The sequence below is a fragment of the Tamandua tetradactyla genome, chromosome 25 (genome assembly GCF_023851605.1).
Source record: "Tamandua tetradactyla isolate mTamTet1 chromosome 25, mTamTet1.pri, whole genome shotgun sequence".
Classification (NCBI taxonomy): Eukaryota; Metazoa; Chordata; class Mammalia; order Pilosa; family Myrmecophagidae; genus Tamandua; species Tamandua tetradactyla.
In genome coordinates, this window is record NC_135351.1 from 43432547 (window position 1) to 43438637 (window position 6091).

The 6091-nt window shown below is 39.7% G+C and overlaps 1 long non-coding RNA gene across 1 annotated transcript; it reads right to left on the minus strand.

Moving 5' to 3' along the window:
- Nucleotides 1-934: 934 nt before the first annotated feature.
- Nucleotides 935-2515, minus strand: LOC143669224 (uncharacterized). Its single transcript, XR_013168788.1, has 3 exons — nt 2251-2515; nt 1934-2058; nt 935-1383 (listed from the first exon to the last, which is right to left on the minus strand). It is a non-coding gene; the product is annotated as an uncharacterized LOC143669224 (long non-coding RNA).
- Nucleotides 2516-6091: the final 3576 nt, after the last annotated feature.

The window sequence follows — 6091 nt, forward strand, 5'->3', positions numbered from 1 at the left end:
GTCACTTTTTACTGAGCCCTTTTCTGTCTACCTTATCTAAAATTGCAAACCTGTCTCTCCTTTACCAACATTTCCTGTTGTTGATTACTTTACTTTCCCCTCAGTACTTATTACTAACTGTGTTAGTTTGCAAGCTTCCATGATGCGATATACAAGAACTGAAATGGCTTTTTAAAAAGGGAATTTAATAAGTTATAAATTTATAGTTCTAAGCCTATAAAAATGTCCATACTAAGGCATCCAGGAGAAGATACCTTAATTCAAGAAAAGCCAATGGTCAGGAACAGCTCTGTCAGCTGGGAAGCCGCGTGGCTGGCATCTGCTGGTCCCTTGCTCCTGGACTCCATTGCTTTCAGCCTCTGTGCCTGTGGGGGCTCCTCACTTTGCCTCTCCAGGGCTGGCTTTCCTCTCTTGGCTTCCCTTGGCTCCCTCCAGGTTTTGGTTTGCTTAACACCTCGTGGTGATGTCTGCTGGGCTCTAAGCATCTCCAAACATCCGTGTCTGTGTTCTCTGAAGCAGCTGTTCTCCAAACATCTACATCTGCTCCCTCTGTCGACTCTGAGGCTTCTGTCATTTCTAAGTCTCTCCAAAATGTTTAGTCTTTTAAAGGAACCCAGTAAACTAATCAAGACCACCTGGAATGTGTGAAGCCGTGTCTCTGTGGACATAATCTAATCAAATGTTTCTGCCTTAGAATTTTGAATTTGGATTAAATGAAATGACTGCCTCAAAAAGATTGAATCAGGATTAAAACATGACTTTTCTAGGGCACATAATATTTTCAAACCAGAACATTCACATACTATGTACTTCGTTTATCTTGTTTATTGTCTGCCTCCCAAGCTGGAATACACAGCCCACAAGGACGGCACAGAAAAGGGACAGGAGGCTATTAACGAATTCTCTCTCAGGAACAGGGTGGGGGTGGGGGGAATTGAGGTAAGGTTTCAATGGAATCTTTTTGAATCAACATGCCTTACCTTTGAAATAAAATAAATAAATACATTTAAAACAAAATAGAAAATATTAATTAAAACCAAAATGAGGCTCCACCAGAATGGGTAAAATTTAAAATCTTAACAATTCCAAGTGTTGATAAGGATGTAGAGCACCTAAGGAAAAAGTGTTATTGGTATCTATTAAGGCTGAGGTATCCCTGCACAACAAAAATGCTTTCAGATGTGTGCTGACGTTCCCATGTAAGAACAGTCATAGAAGAACTCTCCGGAGAAGCCACCAGGCCACACAGATGTCCACATACGACAGTGGGAAGGACAGGTGGGGACTGATCCCTGCAGTGGAGTACCGGATGATCACGGCAACAAATGAGGCACCACGTGCAATGGCATGGATGAATCTCACACACATCACACCGAGCAAAAGCTGCCAGACACAAAAGAGTGCATACATACTGTACGTTACATTTTAAACATGGTCAAGATGAGACTAAAGTGGTGAAAGGCAGATAGCACTAGCTCTGTGGGTGCAGAAGGAAGCCTCGGAGAAGCTGTCATACCCTGTCTCCTGACCCAGGTCCTGGTTGTAACATGCCTGCACTTGCTCTGTGGAAGGGAAGCTCGACACTTAGGATTTGGGCACTTTTCTGTGCATGTTACACTTCAATAAAAAGACAAGCACGTGGACTTCCTTCTTCTTCATAGACAACTTCCAGCACCTTCTCCTGCCCCTAACCTGTTTTGGGAAAAGTCTGCTGAAACTCTCCTTCCCTTGAAGGTCCAGTCCAAGCCTTCTCTGTCTGCCAGAGACGCCCTTGAGCTCCTTCCCTCTGAACCTCTCAGGCCTAACCCTTTTCTGGATGCCCGCAGCATCTCTCCTACTTGAATACAAGTTCCCTGGAAATGTGTAACTGTTTCTCCATTATATCTGACAATAACTTACCCATAGCAGACCCTCGATAAGCACATGTTCTCACCCCAGATCTGGCAGGCAGGTTCCCAATGCCTCACAGCATCCCCGAAGAGTTCCAGAATCCCAACTGTCCTTTACCCTGAAGAGATGCGCATTTGGAGCCAGCAACTACTTTTGCTATGGCGCGAACTGCAGAGAAAAAGACACATGACAGGGCTTTACAAAATTATGAACATGTTACGTTTGAACAGGTTTAGAGCTGCTTCAGTGAGTTATCGCGAAGGACTGTTTCATAGCTGAGCTGGCTCAGCCGAGGCCCCTGAACAGTGATAGACACAGGACACGGAAGCGGGGAGCACGGAGTGCAGTGGGGGGCCTTACCTTTGTGCGGATAGTGAACTCTCTCCCGGCACCACTTGGAGGCGTGACACATGGTGGCCTGTCTAGGGTGAAATCTGCCTGTGAATCCCGAGCAGAAGAGCCCACCTTATACTTTTCCCCTGATTTGAATTGAGCAAATGTAGACGTGTCAGCTCGCTGGGAACGTGGACTGCCACTCATTTAAATCAACGCAGGGGAGTTGTTTTGTCGCTCCCTTTCAGAACAGGCATGCCCAGGGAAGGGGAGTGACACACCCTCACCCTTATCCACTTGTGGCTTGTCTCGCTCCTCTCGTGTTGCACTTACTTTCTTTTTTTTTTTTATTTTTTTTTATTTTTTTTATTTTTTTTTATTAACGGAAAGAAAAAAAAAAGAAATTAACACAACATTTAGAAATCATACCATTCTACATATGCACTCAGTAATTCTTAACATCATCACATAGATGCATGATCATTGTTTCTTAGTACATTTGTATCGGTTTAGAGGAACTAGCAACACAACAGAAAAAGATATAAAATGTTAATATAAAGAAAAGAAATAAAAGTAGTAGTAATAGTAAAAAACAACAACAACAAACAAACCAACAAGCAAACAAAAACAAAAAAAACCCTATAGCTCAGATGCAGCTTCATTCAGTATTTTAACATGATTACTTTACAATTAGGTATTATTGTGCTGTCCATTTTTGAGTTTTTGTATCTAGTCCTGTTGCACAGTCTGTATCCCTTCACCTTCAATTACCCATTGTCTTACCCTGTTTCTAACTCCTGCTGAACTCTGTTACCAATGACATATTTCAAGTTTATTCTCGAATGTCCGTTCACATCAGTGGGACCATACAGTATTTGTCCTTTAGTTTTTGGCTGGATTCACTCAGCATAATATTCTCTAGGTCCATCCATGTTATTACATGGTTCATAAGTTTATCTTGTCTTAAGGCTGCATAATATTCCATCGTATGTATATACCACAGTTTGTTTAGCCACTCTTCTGTTGATGGAGATTTTGGCTGTTTCCATCTCTTTGCAATTGTAAATAACGCTGCTATAAACATTGGTGTGCAAATGTCTGTTTGTGTCTTTGCCCTTAAGTCCTTTGAGTAGATACCTAGCAATGGTATTGCTGGGTCGTATGGCAATTCTATATTCAGCTTTTTGAGGAACCGCCAAACTGCCTTCCACAGTGGTTGCACCCTTTGACATTCCCACCAACAGTGGATAAGTGTGCCTCTTTCACCGCATCCTCTCCAGCACTTGTCATTTTCTGTTTTGTTGATAATGGCCATTCTGGTGGGTGTGAGATGATATCTCATTGTGGTTTTGATTTGCATTTCTCTAATGGCCAGGGACATTGAGCATCTCTTCATGTGCCTCTTGGCCATCCGTATTTCTTCTTCTGGTAGGTGTCTGTTTAAGTCTTTTTCCCATTTTGTAATTGGGTTGGCTGTCTTTTTGTTGTTGAGTTGAATAATCTCTTTATAAATTCTGGATACTAGACCTTTATCTGATATGTCGTTTCCAAATATTGTCTCCCATTGTGTAGGCTGTCTTTCTACTTTCTTGATGAAGTTCTCTGATGCACAAAAGTGTTTAATTTTGAGGAGCTCCCATTTATTTATTTCCTTCTTCAGTGTTCTTGCTTTAGGTTTAAGGTCCATAAAACCACCTCCAGTTGTAAGATCCATAAGATATCTCCCAACATTTTCCTCTAACTGTTTTATGGTCTTAGACCTAATGTTTAGATCTTTGATCCATTTTGAGTTAACTTTTGTATAGGGTGTGAGAGATGGGTCTTTTTTCATTCTTTTGCATATGGATATCCAGTTCTCTAGGCACCATTTATTGAAGAGACTGCTCTGTCCCAGGTGAGTTGGCTTGACTGCCTTATCAAAGATCAAATGTCCATAGATGAGAGGGTCTATATCTGAGCACTCTATTCGATTCCATTGGTCGATATATCTATCTTTATGCCAATACCATGCTGTTTTGACCACTGTGGCTTCATAATATGCCTTAAAGTCAGGCAGCGCGAGACCTCCAGCTTCGTTTTTTTTCCTCAAGATGTTTTTAGCAATTCGGGGCACCCTGCCCTTCCAGATAAATTTGCTTATTGGTTTTTCTATTTCTGAAAAATAAGTTGTTGGGATTTTGATTGGTATTGCATTGAATCTGTAAATCAATTTAGGTAGGATTGACATCTTAACTATATTTAGTCTTCCAATCCATGAACACGGTATGCCCTTCCATCTATTTAGGTCTTCTGTGATTTCTTTTAACAGTTTTTTGTAGTTTTCTTTATATAGGTTTTTTGTCTCTTTGGTTAAATTTATTCCTAGATATTTTATTCTTTTAGTTGCGATTGTAAATGGGATTCGTTTCTTGATTTCCGCCTCAGCTTGTTCATTACTAGTGTATAGTAAAGCTACAGATTTTTGAATGTTGATCTTGTAGCCTGCTACTTTGCTGTACTCATTTATTAGCTCTAGTAATTTTGTTGTGGATTTTTCTGGGTTTTCTACATATAGTATCATATCGTCTGCAAACAGTGATAGTTTTACTTCTTCCTTTCCAATTTTGATGCCTTGTATTTCTTTTTCTTGCCTAATTGCTCTGGCTAGAACTTCCAACACAATGTTGAATAATAGTGGTGATAGTGGACATCCTTGTCTTGTTCCTGATCTTAGGGGGAAAGTTTTCAATTTTTCCCCATTGAGGATGATATTAGCTGTGGGTTTTTCATATATTCCCTCTATCATTTTAAGGAAGTTCCCTTGTATTCCTATCCTTTGAAGTGTTTTCAGCAGGAAAGGATGTTGAATCTTGTCAAATGCCTTCTCTGCATCAATTGAGATGATCATGTGATTTTTCTGCTTTGATTTGTTGATATGGTGTATTACATTAATTGATTTTCTTATGTTGAACCATCCTTGCATACCTGGGATGAATCCTACTTGGTCATGATGTATAATTCTTTTAATGTGTTGTTGGATACGATTTGCTAGAATTTTATTGAGGATTTTTGCATCTGTATTCATTAGAGAGATTGGTCTGTAGTTTTCTTTTTTTGTAATATCTTTGCCTGGTTTTGGTATGAGGGTGATGTTGGCTTCATAGACTGAATTAGGTAGTTTTCCCTCCACTTCGATTATGTTGAAGAGTTTGAGGAGAGTAGGTACTAATTCTTTCTGGAATGTTTGATAGAATTCACATGTGAAGCCGTCTGGTCCTGGACTTTTCTTTTTAGGGAGCTTTTGAATAACTAATTCAATCTCTTTACTTGTGATTGGTTTGTTGAGGTCGTCTATTTCTTCTTGAGTCAAAGTTAGTTGTTCATGTCTTTCCAGGAACCTGTCCATTTCTTCTAAATTGTTGTATTTATTAGCGTAAAGTTGTTCATAGTATCCTGTTATTACCTCCTTTATTTCTGTGAGGTCAGTAGTTATGTCTCCTCTTTCATTTCTAATCTTATTTATTTGCATCCTCTCTCTTCTTCTTTTTGTCAATCTTGCTAAGGGCCCATCAATCTTGTTGATTTTCTCATAGAACCAACTTCTGGTCTTATTGATTTTCTCTATTGTTTTCATGTTTTCAATTTCATTTATTTCTGCTCTAATCTTTGTTATTTCTTTCCTTTTGCTTGCTTTGGGATTAGTTTGCTGTTCTTTCTCCAGTTCTTCCAAGTGGACAGTTAATTCCTGCATTTTTGCCTTTTCTTCTTTTCTGATAAAGGCATTTAGGGCAATAAATTTCCCTCTTAGCACTACCTTTGCTGCGTCCCATAAGTTTTGATATGTTGTGTCTTCATTTTCATTTGCCTCTAGGTATTTACTAATTTCTCT